Source organism: Corvus brachyrhynchos, unplaced genomic scaffold (genome assembly GCF_000691975.1).
Source record: "Corvus brachyrhynchos isolate BGI_N302 unplaced genomic scaffold, ASM69197v1 scaffold32, whole genome shotgun sequence".
NCBI lineage: Eukaryota > Metazoa > Chordata > Aves > Passeriformes > Corvidae > Corvus > Corvus brachyrhynchos.
In genome coordinates this window covers 13,251,991-13,269,759 of record NW_008237919.1, presented here as the reverse complement: position 1 = coordinate 13,269,759, position 17,769 = coordinate 13,251,991, and the positions used below count along the sequence as shown (strand labels likewise).

The following is a 17,769-nucleotide window of genomic DNA, read 5'->3' as shown; positions in this document are numbered from 1 at the left end:
AATTTTGTGGAGTGTCCAATTCTTTTAATTTTATGCAAAACTAGTAAGTGTTTTGGATAAGCTGTCATAACGACTCATAGATGATAGTGATAATTGTTGCTGGATAATGACCTTCAATTCCTGGATAGTCTAGATCAGGGAACTAATTTCTCAAAAAGCCTGTCCCCAAACTATCACATACTTTAAACAGTACTGAAATTTTCTGCACATTTCTTAGAAGTTTGCTTTTTTTTTTTTGAATTGCCAAAAGGCAACAAAAATCTTTGGAACTAACAATCCAAACCAATCCAAACCAAAGCAGTAGCTTGAATTTGGAATAAATACCTGTTTGCACTAATGCAGTTTTGGCCATTTTCATAAATATATGATCAAGACATAATCTTTACAGAATCACACTATGCTCAAAGCAGATGTTTACCAAAACTTGATCTGAGTCCTTGAAGATTTTCTCCTGATTAGAGAGGCTAACTTCAGAAACTAAAGATGGTCATCAAACTGTACCTGTTCCCACCACACACAGTGGCTGAGCATGTGAGAAACCTGTGCTTAAAGGTAAAAGTTTATTTTGCCTATTTCCTTACCAGTGCAGATATGAAAATTAGAAACAAGTTTTTATTTAGGTAGGTCCTTACTTTTTTTTTTTTTTCCCTTCCTCTTTTTCTTTTCTCTTCTATAGAAAGATTATCTCTCTGACCCTAGTTGGAAGGAGATTTTCTGAAGCTTTCTTGAGGTAAAGAGTAGGCTGAATAAAAAGAGATGATGATAGATGTGCAGGAGAGAAATCTGGACCATAAAGGAGGAAATGTCGGCAGTATAAGTAGGTTGAAGACAGCAGGTGTCCCAAGAGTGAAACTAGGATGATACGGTGGGGATAGAAAGCTGGGGAGATTGTCTGGTTGTGTAAAAACATTGGGTTTAGACAAGAAAATGTATTGGGGTAGGAGGAAAATATGTGGGCAACAGATGTGGGCATTTTTGCCCTTGACAGAGATTCGATGTAAATGAAATTATTTTTCTTTTCCCAGTGGATGTTTCCTTCAGATTATAAAGTCAGGATCTGCCCAAAGTGAATTCTCTTTTTAGCCTATGTCAATGACAGTGGCATGGTTTTGTGGAACAAAGCTCTTAGTTCCTTTCTTGGATAAAATTGCTTTGCTTTCTAAGCAGATTAATTTTATTTCTTAAAAAAAATTAAACAACCCTCTGAATCTTCTCTGCTGTGATTGGAATTTATCTTGATTGTTTTTAGTTGTCTAAGAGTAATCAGCACATTCTATTTGAGAATATGCATCAGGGAGACTTTTTATTTATAATTGGTCTACTGGAGTTCAGACACCTAACCCAGAAACCTAACCTAGTCTAAAATAGGGGTTAAAGGCTACATTTACAGAGCTAGATGGTTTCACAGAAGCACCTGGGGAGCCACATTTCATACTCATTACTAAAAATATGAGAAAATTGAGTCGAACAGCTGTTTCAACTTACTCTAGTGATTTCTGAAATACAAGCCTAATTCCTTGTTACTGTTATCATTTCATGCTCTATTGTAATGATCACAATCACTGTGCTTGTCCCCATATGTTATGTTACTTACATAACCAGCCTGATACCCTCTGCAGTTTCTGCAGTCTGTTGAAAGCCTGCAACCACAGACAAAGCTCTTTGGCGATCAAACCTGGGCCCATGCCTGACTCCTGCATTCTGGCAGCTTCAGGTTGGAGTGTCCTGATGCTCCTCATTGCTCCGAGTCAATGTAAGAAGTGGATCAGCGCAGGGTATGCCCAGCCACTGCCCTGGAGGGACGTCTGCTGAGATAAGGAGATTGAGCAATCTCCCAGCAGGACCCCCCTGGGAAGGCAGCTACTCTTCAGTTACAGCGAGAAGAAGACAAACCCAGAATCCTCTGGGAGACCCTATGCAGATCCTTTGTAGCCCACTGGCCTTTACCCTCTGACACCCACCCCCTGTATCCCTATAAAGCGAGCCCCCTGCCCCTGCGAGGGCAGAGAGCTGCTCGTCCCTGGCCTTCCCTTCACTGGAGTACGGACCAATAAAGCTGCCTCGTGCAGAACCAGCTACACGGGCCTCTTGTCTCTCCCTGGTCTGGCCTGGAGACTGCCCTGCAGAGCTGAGCTGGAATCACAAGCTGACAATCACTAAAGAGCTGACAGCTTCTGCAAGGGCCCTCCTGGCCAGCAGCTGAGGGAAGACACCGGGCCTCGGGAAGGCGATTCCTTTCGAGACCATCTCCCCGGACCGGTCACCTCTTCCTCAGTCAGAGCTACTGACCCCTAACAAGCTGTCATAGATCAGGGATCATGGTTTGTCCACACGAAATCAGTGAGTCAAAGTCCAGTTCAGGTAAAAAAATTCTTCTGCTGTCCCTTGCCTCACATTTTCCTGTCACTTGCAGCAATTTAATCAATGACTCCCCCCTTTTGAATATATATCCAGGGATGCATCCATGTATCAGTCAAACAAACAAGAACTAGTGTGGAGACCATGGGGTGACCCATGAGTGTGGCACTCTAGATTTTAATTACCGTTCAGTTTTTGTTTTAACTGTAGATGAAGGGAGGAAGTAAAAGCACCCTAGCCAAAAGCAGTGTTTTCTTAGTAAACGCAGGATATTACCATAGATCAACCATTTTTTCCTCAGACTTGTTAATTATTCCAGTATATGCTTTCATGGAATAACAATGCAACTGATGAGCCAGCCTGTGTCATCCCGTTGCTATAGAAATTGCTCAGTATAAGCATCCTGGTACTGCAATCAGTTTAGCTCTCTTTAGCCACGGAAAAGGCAAAACAAAGCACTTCTGGTTTGAACTTTTTATTTAAACATTTCCACATTCATGGACACAGGTGTGTAGTACCTTGTCAAGACAGCATAGTCTCTGAAGGACAGTCAATCATGGCCTGCACACAGCTCCCTCTCCATACTGCACCCCAGGGCAGCCACAGGCTTATCCAGGCTTGGTGCCTATAATCCCAAGGAGAAAATAAAGCCATCAAAGATCAGAGAGGTACTGACATTAGCTTAACACATCAGGTTCCACATCAAGTACCCACAACAGCCCGTACTTGAGCTGTACACTATGAACTAACTCAGTGATAGGGCCCTGAACAGCTGGTTTATCTTCCAGTAGCCTTGGGTGGTAGTTGGCTCCATAGCTCTCCCAGTGTGATGATAATATGGTAGCACCATAACCTAGCAACAAGGTCTTGGTGGAATGTGTCCTTATGTATGAGTTTTGGCACAGATGCAAAGAGAGAGGGAAATAACAGCATCTTGTGCTGATTCTATTACTTGTCTGGGCAACCAAATTTTCAGTGTGACTGCAATTTCACGTTTGATAGAATCATAGAATTGTACAATGTCTTGGGCTGGAAGGGATGCTAAGGATCATCTAGTTCCAACTCTGTTGCTTGATGGATAGGTTTAGAGTGTTTTAAGTTCCAATCTTCCACATTTACCCTTGATATGACATTCTTGATTAACTGAGTCAACGTTAGTGCAGTGACCATATTATTTCAATCAGCAGTGGGGTTTCCACGGCTTTTAAATTTTTTAAATTTTTTTTTGTTGCTTTTACACCACAACACTTATTTTTTGGTCTTTCATATGCCTTTCAGAGTGCTAGTTAAAATATTGATTTTTTTCTGTTTTTTAAGTGTGCTTGAAAAGAGCTGGCAGAGCAGTGTATGTAAAAGTGCACATTTTATATACAAGATAAACTACAAGAGTACAAAACTATCGACATTTTAATAAAAAGTATTGTACCAAAATTGCACATAAGCCCTAATTTTAAATATAGGCACAATCTTAGAAAGTATCTCAATTATATTCCCCAAACTAATGTTACTACATAAGTATGGCATAGGTTGTATTGCTACCTGGTATCTACAGAAGTGTTGCTTCTTTGAAAAGAAAAAACAAGAAACCACAGCTGTTAGGAATAAGTACAAAAAATTCTTGTTTGTACAAGCCCAAACTGCATTAGTTCCACAATAGAAAATATTTCCCGTTTCAGAGTTTTGATCTTTAAGTTATTTTTGTTTTTGACAAATAAGGCGAGGTCAAAGGAAGAGAGGCCATAGAGAGCACAAAAAGCTTTTTCTTTTAACTTAATTTGAACTGGATTTGGGATAGGATTTCCTTCTTGATGTGTGCTTTTCTTAGTATACTCCTTGCTCAGTACAGGGCTGATCCCAAGTGGGACTCACATACACTTCTCTAAAAGAAATAAAAATGTACATGTGCACCTTGTGAGAGAATTAGGTTCTCTCCATTTTTGCCAGGTCCCAAATTTATTCTGCTACTCCTGCAATGTTCTAGTTCCTTCTGGTATTGATTGAGTTGTTTAAAAGCAAGGCAATCAAACCCCAATTTTCTCTCTGTCATTCTCTTCTGTTTTTTTCCTCCAATTTTAAAAGCAATCTTGTTGAAAAAATATTTACTCTTAAGGTCGTTTGCTAGAAGATGAAGACTGTTTGCAACTGAGAAACTTTGAATAGTGCAAGTGACAGATGTGATGTTTACCCCACTTTATTTTCTAGATCAGATTGTTGATAATAGAAAGGTAGACTTCATGGTTGTCCAGCCCCACAAACTACTGTGTGTCTTCCTGCAGTCTGTGGCATCTACCTCAGGTAAATGAGTGACCTACAAGTAATTGTTGGTCCACTGCTATCTTCAGCAGTGGGTAGTCAGCCTTACATGGCCATGTGAAAAGGATAAATTTCCTGTGCAAGCTGCTGAATGTTACAGAAAGTCAAATCCAAGCTGAGCCTGGAAACTGTAGTCCTTTTAGTGTGAGTATAAGTGTTTCTGATAAGTATGAAAGGGGTTTCAATTTAATTCAAACTAATTCATTTATTTAAAATTTTAGTCCTTGAAGTGAGCTGTTTTTTGCCTTGAGGAAGCATGTTGGTCATAGAGAGGGTCTGTACCCCAAAACTCAAATATTACTACTCATGTGTTTTTGTCTAGGTGATTACCATTTGCTTTATTTTTTCAATATCTGAGTCTTTTGGTATTTGTCTTTCTCAACCTAAGAATGTTTCAAGTTTTGCAAACTCCCATGAACCTGACACCTGTTTTCTGGAAATAAGCATACTGGTTGTGAGCAAAACAACACAAATTATCCAGCTAAACAAAGACCAGTGAATGTGATGAGGAGATCTAGATTCAAAGCACAGAGCTCACATTTCCTTGTCCAAGGACTGATCTGTATATTTCCATTGGCAGCATAATGACATTCAGTGGCTGATCATCAGCAAGTATCTATCTCCTCCTTGTGGGAATTTGTGTTTTTCCTTTCCATTGGTCTATAATTCCTACTGCTGAAAATTTTTCTGTTATAAATTTATCATTTAAAGAAGTCTTTCATCTACAGATACAGGTAATTTAAAGTTTACAAATAAATTCTGAATTAAATATTTTAACATTTCTGTTTAACAGCTGTTAATTGCTGAGTAGCTCAATGCTTCCACAAAAACTGGCACAATAATTGATGTGTTTACATTCATCTATCACATGGAAAAGATTATATTTTACAAATTTAAAATAATTTAACTTACAAATTCACTTTTCCATTGAAGCATCCTCATATGAATTTCATCAGTAGAAACGGTGTTATGCCATATATGCTCCAAAGGAATAATGGGTGATCTCCATAGCTTCTTTAATTGCTGAAAAATAGCACAGCATACAATTCAGGGGGAAATTCAAAAGTCTAAGTCTTGTATCATTGAATAGCAGTTTAAGGAATAATGCTTAGGATACCTTAGGAGTACATTACAATCTCTTAAGAAGTTCTTCCAAAGTCAGAAGAAATTTTCTCTCTTGATGCTGGGTATTTGCCAGAATATGAAGCTGGGATGGTAAGCCATCCCTTTGTGAATAGTCACTGTCAAACTGGAACATGTTATTTCTCAGAGGCTCCTTTGTTTATGATATTTAAGGCTATAGCTATAACTTTTCCAAAGCAGCTGACAGAAAGACTAGAAACCCTAGTTGCCCTCTGATTTTGCATAACACAGTCTCTACATACTTTTTCTTTAAAAAGCTGAAATTATTGACATTTTATCAGTTTTAAAAGCATCTTCAAACTTAGTATTCCCAAATTTTCTGTATAGATGGTTTCTCAGAAATTTCTTTTCATAATAGAAAAAAAGACACAATGACCTTTCTGCTGAACTGTTTGTGACAAAGTCAATTTGTGCTCCATCTCCTGCAAGTGTAATTGAATGATCACTAGCCTGAAATCTAAGTTGCATAATTGTAATTAATTATATCGCAAATGACCTGCAGTTCTGCTTCTCAGTCCTCCTTTATGCCCTTCTCAAGCTGGGACCAGGCTAACAGACAAACGATACACTGCACTTTTAAATTCAGTACCTAAAAAAATCAATTTCTCTCCACAATGGTAAGGATCATACTTCAATTTTCAAACTTCCAGTTCTTCCTGCCATTTTGTGGTATATTGTTTCTGTGCTGAAGCTGCATTAATGCCAGCTACAGTCCAGTGTTGGAAAGGAGAAATTGACAAATCCTGACAGGACAGCGTGAAGAGAAAGCAGAGGTGAGAGCCAAGTAGAAAGCTGACGTGGGAAATTCTGACTGATGTCTGAACGTGACTGATAAACAGATGAAAGGCAGGAGGAACAATGTCAGCTGCTACTTAAAATAGCCTGGAGAAAATGAGAACAGTAGGATCTGTTGAGGATGGGTCAGTGCTTTGATAGCATTGCTAAATCAATGTCACAGACTCCTGATGGCAGTACAGCAAAGGACTTAAGAAGTCATAGAAGTCAGGTTTCCTGTTAAGCCAACTTGTGAATTTCCTCATTATTAATCAAGTCCCATTTTTAATCAAAGGATAGGCTGCTATACAATAAACTCTGTATTTCTCCAGCTTTGACAGCTGGTAATATGCCCATTTATAAAAAGGAAGTATACTCACTGTTAGTTTAGATCCACTGTTTTCTAATCATTAATGAATTATTGTAAATCCTTTCCACCGATATTTTTTTTAGAGCTCACATAGCAGTTCTCATTTGCAATGGAATCCCCACAGATTGTGAAACATCACTGAAAAAGAGAAATACTCAGAATTTTAAAAGGCAGTATTCTGTATTTTTGTATTTCTTTCAGACATCAAAGAGAAGCTATTAGTGTTTGATGAATGATGAACATCCATATGGATAACTTATGGTTTCATGACTCACAACACCTCAAAGGATAGCACTACAGTCTCTATTGTACTGCCTACAGTAAAAATAGACTACCTTTTAAATTAAAGCACAGGACATTCTGATTTCACAAAAAAGCAATGACATATTGGGAGGAGTGTTCCTCCTTATGCCATTGTGACTTTATTGAGTCAGTGGGCTTACTTCTGATTTGCACACTGATAAAGAAGAACCTGGCCAATAATTTTTATACATTTGTTTAACAACCTTTGTTTTCTATATATAAATGCCTACAAAGTGTAAAGGGTTCAATATGACCTTCAGGACAGATATACCTTCCTTTTACACAAAACTTATGCTGTATTGCAAATATGAGAAAGCACAAGCCAGAAAGGTATTGATAATACAAGGAAACATTATTATCTCCCAGATACTGTGCATCTAAGGAACTGGTTGGTACCAGGGAAATATGGAGCTGAATCCTCTCAGCGAGTGTGGGGAGGGCAACTTCTGTTTGCCGTGCTCTCTGATGAGCAGCAGTTGCCTGGCGACCGTAGATATGACACTGGTTTCCTTTCTCACCTCTTTTGTGATGCTCTGCTGCTCAAAGGATACCCAGAGAGAGCAGCCTCTGCCTGACATGCAGGTGTTTAAAATGTGTTTCTCCTTCTCTGAAGTGCATGGGCCATCTTCTTTGCATTCTTCAACTACTGAACTCTCGCTCACTCCAGGCACCACCATCCCCAGGACAATCTCTTTCCCCATTGCAAAGCTCCACCTCAATCTTAACCCAATCAAAATCTCCCTCAACACTACCTCTGGTCTTTTTTTTTTTCCTTCCCACCCTGCCCTGAGTATCAGATGTGCTTGTATATCTCTTTGGCCTCTGTTTCATTTCTAAATCATCAAGGGTTGTTACAGAGAAGTTTTGTGATAAGCATGAGAGACTTCAAGGTCTTGTGAGACTGTAAGGATAACCTCCAAGCAGTAGACACACCCTTATCTGTTCTCTTGCAACAGTGGTCCCTATAATATTTAGAGTTTATAGACAGGTATGATTTCATGTAGGAAGAATTTTCTATGAAGGAAAACCCTAATCCTTTATATGAGAGGACTTCTGAATGCAGAAGAAACAGGTAAAGAAACAGGACTATTCTGGTTCATGTATCATGACAGAAGGGTGCAAATGGGTGTGAGAAGAGTTTAGGGGCAGGGTATAATGCTCTGATCAAGCTGGTGGGAAGCTCTAAAGCCACTGCTCTATTAAAAAACCATTAAAAAATTTCCCAGATAATGAGGGCAGATCCAGCTTCCCCAAGTTCAAGGAGAGGACCATGCAGAAATCTCTGGTCTGTAAACCCTGCTCATATGGGTCTATATAAAGCACAGGTATCGTTCTCCAACAGCAAGCTTTGGAAAACTAGAACAGTTCAACAATCTAAAAATCTCTTAGATATATCCAAATAACACAGGAATTAATCAAATGTGTGGAGGTGCTAAACATGGTATATTGGATGGCTGCATGCTGGATTCTCTGCAGTCTGTTAGCAGCAGCTTTCATAAAAAAGCCTTGGGCAGTTACTGTGCTTGATGGATTCGATTTGGAAGAAAACCGCAGAAATTTGGCTTTGTTGGAGTAATTTTGCATCAATATTCAGCACAGAATAGAGCACAGTGTAATTTGGAAGAAGCACAGCACCGTGCATTTTATTTCAGGATATTTTATTGTATGTCTGTGACAATCTTAAGAGAAAACTGGCTTTCCTTATAAAATAAAAATGAATTTTTGAAGGGAAATTTTAGGCCTCAGAATTTGGGATTCAGTCAAAAATATTTTGGGACAGTGTTTTATACTTTCATGGTTAATCCTGAATGATTTTATGTTCATAACCAGCTCTTTCTTTTTCATCTGCATAGTGTCTCTACTTGATAAACAGGACTAGACCTTTATCATTTTGGGGAAATACAACGATAGAAAGAAATGTTTATCTTGCCATTTCTTATTATGTGTTCCAATAGCTATAAAATACTGTATTGAACTACAGATAATAGTACAAAATGAGCTATCTAGAATGGTTAAGTCTAGCTTTCTAAATCTGTCCTTTCAGATAAAAAGCTGTATATCTAATGTGACAAGCCTGAGGCATATTTTATTGTTATAAACCCATGTTTAATACAACGTAAAGCTCTAATATTTTGATTCTACCTCAGTAACTTTAATTTTAAATTATTTTAAATGCCTTGCTTACGAATAATAAAAAAAGTTTCTATTCAGATTGATTCAAATGGCTTAAGAATTCATGGAATATAACCTTACATGTGATGAATAACACACTTTGGAAAAGTAGTTCAGAACTTTCATATTAATCCTCTTTGCATCTTCCTTAGAAGACTTTACCTGAAATTTAAGAGATTGCTTCTTGTCCAGCCCAATGAAAAAATCTCACCTAAATTTAGTGCCTCACCTGTACAGGTTATTTATCTCTTGTATTTGAAGATTTTTCCATTTAATTCCCTTACTGATTAAATGGTATCTGGTATCAGATAATTCCTGCATGCTGTCATAGCATGGGCAAAGTCCTACAGGGGAAGACAAGCAGTGTTTTGAAAGGATATGAACACATCTTAGGTGTTAAAGCTTCTTTAATATTGGAGGTGTATTTTAGGAAATGCTAAAGAGTCATTGACTGGATCTAGCAAATGTGGACTCTGTGTAGGATGCTTGGCCTGATGGGGACCCAATTTGATCACATGCAGAGGAGCCTTAGTAACAGATCCTTTTGGAGACCCTACTCCAGGCACAGTTATTAGCAGGCATGGACATGACGCAGGCTTTGAGTGGCCTACATCGAAAGCACAAAGCCTGGTACTCGGGTCTGTACACCTAAGTGAACTAATTATTGGGAAGGTAGCTGAAATTGACTTGTTTGGCTCAGAATAACATCTGAAAATTAGTATGTGAGAAGTTTACTGACTAAATAAACTTTAATTTAAATTAGGTAAGACACTACTGAAGTGTGAATTTTTTGTGTCACTATAATGATGACAGTTGTTAATGAAAGGAACATGTTTTGAATTGATAATTCAAATTTTTTAAACTTACCAACCTACTGATTCTAGTTCAGGGAATGATTTCATATTACTTCCACAGCCTAACAGACACACATCCTGGTAACTCTTGCATTGTGCCCACATAAGCAGGACATTGGGAGAACATAGGAGAAGCTGTACGGACTTATATTATAGACCCCTGACTTCAGTATTCAGTTTCTGACAAGTCTTCAGGGGTGGATGCAAGGGGAAGAGTAGGCGAACAAGCAAAGAGAATATGACGCTTTTTTGAGCACCCTCCCCAATTCTATGACTCAGAGTGCTTTTCAAGGAGTTTTCTTGCCTCAGATTGATGAGATTTTTTTTAGATCATACATATTCTGCAAAGCTTTGAATGAAAACTTGTTTCTGACTTTTCCTTCCTTATTTTGAAGTTTGAATTCCTTCTCTTTTTATGCAATTGTTGACAATTCTTCTTTAGTTACTTAATTATTTTAATAAGGAACGCAATCTTTTAACCTCATTGCTCTATTACACTGTTTCTTCTGAGCTTTACAATGCTGAAACACATGGAACCTAACAATTGCAATGGACTATTATGGATTGTGGTAGGACACATTTTCAGGACTCTTCCACTGTCATTATGCCCCAGAAAGTGAGGGAAAGGCAATAAGGAGAATAAAAGTGGTTCACTGACGGCTTAGTACAGTGAATATAGCCCTTTTTTCCTTCTGTGTTTATGTTTCTGTATTTCTCCTCTGTGCAGGTATGTCACAAGTTTGTTATTTTACATGTAATTATTCTGCAAGGTAGAATGGCTTACTATGCTCACTCACCTGAGCTGGTATTGAATAAATTGTCAGCTCTCTCAAACTGGGGCTCTACCTGGGAAAGCGTCTGCTTCTCAATTAGCCATCATAGACTATTTGCTGCTGGGATGTTTCTCTTTCATACATACAGACACCTAATAAATGAGAGAGACTCTTATGATCCAGTTTTAAGGTTCTAAGAGATGCCTCTGCCCGAATTAAGGCGGAAATGAGACCATATGCCAGTGACAATAGTAAGGGGTTTATTTGATGGTAAATATGAGAGAGTAAGGAAGAAAGAAGATAGGTGAGGAGGACAGAAAGAGTCACAGGGACAGAATAAGGAAAATATCACCACTCTGTGGATCCCAATGATGTTCATTGATCCTCTCCAGCTGGTCTCTTGGTGATGAAGGTTCCCCCAGAAGGCCAAGAGCCGAGCCTCTCACGTGAAAGTCCCTTGGATGTGCCCTGTGGGGTTGGGGGTTCCACAGCTGGGCCGGTTTGTGTAACAGAGGATGGGTGTTTATTGCCTCTCACCAGAAGTTGCACCATGCACCCAAAACCTCCTCCTCCCCCCTCGGTTGGGGGGAGTCTGTGTAAACCTGGCTTCTGTGAGCTGGGCTCTCCCCCACCCCAAACTCAGCTGGGGATCGTTGCAGCTGGTGGCTTTGGCCTTTTGTGGATGCATACCTTTCCCTCAGCCTGAGAGGATTGAACAATGCCTTTCCCTTTATCTAATCAACAGTTTGACTTTCAGTTCAAAGTCCCACTCTTCAGGGAAGCTTCTTCGGTTGTAGCTTCTTTATAATGAGCAAAACTTTATATCAATGTTTGAGACATGAACTATTTTCAGTCTCTGACAGAGACTCATCAGTATTTTAAAATAGGCTGCACTATGGATTCTGTTTCATTTCTTTTACTTGCCCCCAGAAGGGAATCTACACAGAGCAAAAGAAAAGTTCCTCCTGCTGCAATTAAATTATCTAGTTAAAATCAGGCTGTAAGTCTTAACAGAAGAGAAAGAATTTAGTACTTAGGAAAACTACTGTAGGAACTTCTCCCACCTGAGCCACGCAGAAGGGGTTTCAGGTGACAACTGAAGTACACACTCACCATGTACCACCTAATTCAACGTTCAGTAGACATATTTTGATTTGTATCAGCTGGTCTCAGGTCAGACCTCTGACCTGAACCTGTATTTCTAGAGAATTTGAACTTGTCAAGCTTGAGCAACTTTTAATAGCATCAATCCATGACCTAGAAGTAAAAATACACTTGGAAAGAAAGTAAGAGCAAGCAAGAATGAAAAAATCCTACATCTGTATGGAGACTCATGTGGCATTTTTTTGCTTCTAGAATGCAAGTATTTTTACTCCTATAAAAGCCCCAGTGATTGCAGTGGGTAAAGTAAGTATTTATAACTTTCTGAAGGATCAAAGCCTGAAGAAAACAAATGATAGAAAGGAAAAAGTTGTGAACTGGTTCTGCATGGAGAGTTGTGAAAAGTGCTTGGCTGTTAGGGATGCAAGTGTATGGCTGCAAACTGCAAAGCAGGTTGAACTGGGGAAGCTGTATTGAGAATTGGAAATAACAGAACTGCTATTATAAAGTAGGTATTTGCATCTGTTTCCATCTGTCTTTATTGCACTAGCCACATGGTTGGACATCAGATTTCTGGGGTTTTGTTCTCTTCTTTTGTTTATTATATCAGAGTGCCTTTGCCTATCTTACCCAGAGTTTGTACATTAGGACTTTTAAACAGAAAAATCTGTTCCGATAAATCAAGCCTTCTCTAACTTAGCTGGCAGATGGCATCCCTGTTTATGGCTTTACAGGGAATTTGAAAGCATATGTGTTTGATGAATTGCCATAAATGCATGGCAGCTCCTGCAGCTGGTTCAGAGGTGCAGATAGCAGGTAATAAATAATTAATGGCCACCAAAGTAATATCTTTATTTTCCTGCTGGAGCTGGAGTGAGCACACAATGTAAGCCAAAAACCTAATCTTGCTTTAGAGTTGGTCTTTTTCAAATTTAGCTGGCTTTTTGTACTGATTACCAGTCAGAGCAGCTGAGGCAATGCAGAAATAAGGCCCCCCATGTCAGTACCTCCTAAAGCATCTGTAATTGTTAGTCAGCTGAATTGTCTTCCCCCTTTAGACAAGAGGAATGCTTGGGTGCTCAAGGGAGTCTTTCTGCATGCAAGATCTGCAGTGTGGGTGGAATGATTCTGTCCCTTCTCTCTGTAGTTCTAAATTATTTCAGTCTAGACAGCTTGAAAGATTTCCCTTTGCTTCTCTCATGTCATTTCGTTGTTTACCTAGTGCCTATTTATGAGAAGAGGAACTTTCAGAGACTTTCTGAATGACTGACAAAGAAACCTCTGGACTGTGTGGCTTGAGATAAGACTCAGAATAGTCTGGACTGAGTGGCTCCCTGAGTTACTCCACATGCAACATCTACAGGTACTTGCTGCCAGATGCTCTTGCATATTCACTCAGACAAGGATGGTTAGATTCCATTGTTATATTGAAGCACTTAAAATTGTTTGCTGGAAATTAACTAGGTTTTTTTCCCAAATTATGTATTTCTCTAACCTCACTGCAAGGACTCTGATCTAAAAAGGTTTATTTTCCGCAGATGGCAGTCACAATGATGCAGGGAGCTCCTTGCTTTATGAATTTCAAGTATGTTTTCTAAAAGGAGTCTGAGTTACCAACCTTGAATTTTACTGTAGTGCCAATTTGCTATTCCAGCTGATGTCAGCAAAGGCTACTCATGAAGTAATGTACTGTGGTCTTACACAACTTTTTTTGTCACCACCTCTTCTCAAGGAGTAGTTTGTAAATTTATGCTCCAGCCTGAACACAAGTTCCTGCTTGTCCCCTCCCTTTTGTTTCATTGTGACTTCTCCACACTCTTCATATCTGTTCTGAAGGACAGTGAGTGGCAATAAAATGGTATGCTCCAATGGGATGATGAATGTTGTTAAAAACTATTAATAGGATTTAATGCATTCATATTTATGAGTTCATGTGTTATGTGTCTTGACTTTTAAGGAAGGACATGTGAGTCACACTGAGAAACATGCTCCACAGGCGGTAGTTTGAAGTGTAATTTCTCTGGGACCTTTGCTAATACTCTTTGGAGTAGTTCCCCTCAAAATTCCAGGCAGGGGTAGAGGACATAAGACAAATAGCTTAAATTCTGCAGTCTTCTTTCTGATAATGCAGGGACATTGCAGACATCTATAGACTGTTCTAATCTGAAAATTCATTGCAAGCTTCATTTCACATGAAAAACATTAGTGGTTGCTCTGTTTTTTCTATCATGATCCAAGATCGATCACCAGCTTTAATGCCTGTTAGCATGTGTGCCTCAAGTTTCTGTTCATGTTTCCTTAGTTTGAGCTTTTCTTTTGTCCCTGGAAGGAATCCAAGCACAGTGGAGCTGTGCTGATAACTGGGACAGTAACTTTTATGAGTGACCAACCATACTAGGAAAAGGCACGACAAGTGTCAGGACGACTGCACAAGTAAAGGCTTCTGGCTCATTGAAGTAAATTCAGAGATGGAAATGGGCATGGATGGCTGGATCCCTGATGGAGTAAGATATCAGGGAAAATATTTTCATTTGAGGTCTTTATATGCTGGCTTTATGTTTACTTATTTTTTAAAACATCATACAGGTTTTCAGGTGCTGGAGAATCAGTTGAACTGTTGCATATAGATGTGGCAGCAATATCAAGATTAGATCCCTAAATTTACATGAAACCTTGCTGGTGATAAAAGAGAACTATAAATATTGAACAAGGAAATGATGGATATTACTTCCAGAAGTAGCAGTTCTGAGTAAACAGCAGTACTTAAGAGTGTCACATTGTAAATATATCAGTATAAATAAAAAAATTAAGTAGAGCCCATTAGGTTTGCTGACAATGGTTTTATTGGTACATAAAACCCCCCCTGGATTCACTCAGATGAACACAATTTCAAGCATTTGTTCTGCTATTTTTACTAACAGGATTTGATTGTGTAAATATTGTAAAATGTTTTAACATGGTGAAGGTCCAAAGCCAAAAAAATTATGCTCTGACACATAGAGTAGCTGGGGAATACCTGTGAAGGCTGAATTCTAAATAGCTAAGCACACTTTTTGCATTTCTATTACAGATATGTTATTCACAGAGTGGTGGCACAGAGGACACACAGAAGAGACAGGTAGGGCTCAGAGAGTTCTTAAATGAAAAAAGCTCCATATCACCTACCTGAAAGTGCTATTGCTTTAGGTAACAAAACTGCTTTCAGCAAGGATTAGAATATTTCCTGCAGTGTTTCACTAATTGACACTGGTGCAACATCTCTTTATGTCACAGAAGTTCATTCACTGCTGTGCCTCTGATAGTGGGAGCTATGCTGTGTGAAATATCAAAACCTGTCAGATGTTAGATGAGTCTTTAATGTATGAAAAACACAGACAGTGCATTTTTACTCTGATTCCATGGGCATGATGGCACTGGCTTCACTGGGTGAAAAAAAAAGAAGAAAGAAGAATAAATAGTTTGAATCAAATGGAACTGTAGAAACAGGAATCCTTGGAATTTACCTAAAGCTTCCTTGAGTTGTTGGGATTCTTTCCCTTGGCTTTAATGAGCACTGAGACAAACTCTCTCTCTTTGGATGTATTTGCCTCTTCTAAATTTCTTTGCCAGGAGTGGTCCTTCAGACCATGATTACAGAAAGCATATAAACACATTCATATACTTACTTCCAAAGAAAAATTAATCAAATGTCGAATCAAATATATTTGAAGTGCTGTATCTAACTCCCCGATACCTAGGAAAACCCAAAGATTTAGATGACATCATAGCATAATATAGGATACGAACTTTAACATTAATAGCGGACCACTGACTTTATTGCATTGTTCAGACTCCAATGCACCAAAAACCCCACCAAAAACACAACAAACCAGCAAATAAAAAACAAGGAAGCTGTAAATTAAGTGATCCCTTTGGTTTTTATTTTCCATTTCCTATTGATATGGATATGATGGTCTTTTCAAACTTCAATATAAACAGGTAGTCACATCAATATTCTGATGTTCAAATAAAAAGGCTATGAATGTCAAAAAAGAAAAAAATATTTTTCTGGCATTGTGGATCATTCATTTATGTCCAGAACTCTCGAAAGATGGTTTAGTGCACAGATTCCATTTTTTTTTTTGTTGCGTGTTTATGCGTGAAACAGAGCTCCAGAACTTAAGGGCATTAGGAAGTACTAGCCATTGTTTCTAAACTTGTATTACTTCAAGTTCAGGAATATTTGTGTGTGAGCACATATAGGGAACAAAGTACAGTTCTTCTAGACTTAGCTTCCAGACACCTCAACAGCCAACAAATAGGAAACTTGGCCTCTCTAATTCTTGCTGTGTGTTATAACAATGTCAGAACCTGGGGCACAAGCTCCAGCAGCTGATCCTGTTTTAAACTGCTATATTCTCAAGCTGAAACCTTTTCCTGTTAATCCTGGGTTTAAAAACTCAACCATTGTCAACATTTTCTTCTGCAGTGTTTCAGATACTCCTTGCCATAAGTGCTTATACAACCCTTGGATTTTTTCAGCTTTTGTATGACAGGTTTTCTGTTAGCCTTTGACCAATAGGGTTTATAATAAACCAGCACTGACACTGCATCTTGTCCAATGACTATATTAGCATTAAAAATAGAGTCACAAAGTCTCCAGAATTTTACATCATTTACTAAGTTAAAATTAACAGTCTATCTATCACTTGCAATACAACAGGATTTGGGAATTGACACTCCTGACTGCTATAAAAGCTGACAATGCTAATCAGGGATTTGTCAGTAATCATTAAAAAGCAATGTGATGTGATGTCATGCAGTATAATCCTCTAATTTATTTCCTGCCCATCTTCTTCATGACTAGCATAAAGTTTGCTAACTGTGCATCTCTTCTCTTACCTCCCTTTACCCACCTCTTTTTCTTCTCTTCTGGATGCAATCAGAAGTCTATTATCACTGCAACTAGCTGAAGGGCCATGAAATATCATGTGAAGTAGTTACCCCACGGCAGACACTAACAGCTTTTGTCAGGTACTTATACATCATTAGCAATACTTACAGCATTTCCAGTTTCTCAGAGTATGGAGGATGTGAGCTTGCACAGCCATATTGCCAGGACGTGCTATAGAAAGAAAGACATTACTAATCTTGGAGCTGCCAAATCTGGTGGCTCAATAGAGGTGAGGTTGCTGCAGCTCCATGTCCGCTGGCTTAGCAGGTACTGAGACTGAACACGTGTTCCCAGTAATCCTGTGTGAGAGAGTGGGCTGGTCAATGACTCCAGCCAACAACCGCTTCAGTGCCCAGGTGCAGAGGGTGTCCACACCCATCACTGGAGGCTACAGCTGGCTGTTGAACAAGATAAGGGAAGAGTTCCCCTCTCTGGCTGACTGGGATGAACGTCTGTTAGTGAGAAATGTGTGTGTATATATATATATATATGTATAGTTTGCTTGTTCTGAATTATACACACACATACACTGTGGATCCCTCTGGTTTTAGGCACACAGTGCATCCCATTGCTGCCACTGGATCTGAGTCTCCCCAGCTGCAGGTATCTGGGCATATGAGCCCCTGTGTCACCTTGCCTCACTCAGTTGCTGGAGCTCAAACCTACAAATGTACC

The 17,769-nt window shown here is 39.0% G+C and overlaps 1 long non-coding RNA gene across 1 annotated transcript; it reads right to left on the bottom strand.

The window, feature by feature from the left end:
- Positions 1 to 2,817: 2,817 nt before the first annotated feature.
- LOC108446471 lies at positions 2,818 to 17,346 on the bottom strand. Its single transcript, XR_001861649.1, has 4 exons — positions 17,203 to 17,346; positions 6,969 to 7,096; positions 5,584 to 5,694; positions 2,818 to 2,983 (listed from the first exon to the last, which is right to left on the bottom strand). It is a non-coding gene; the product is annotated as an uncharacterized LOC108446471 (long non-coding RNA).
- Positions 17,347 to 17,769: the final 423 nt, after the last annotated feature.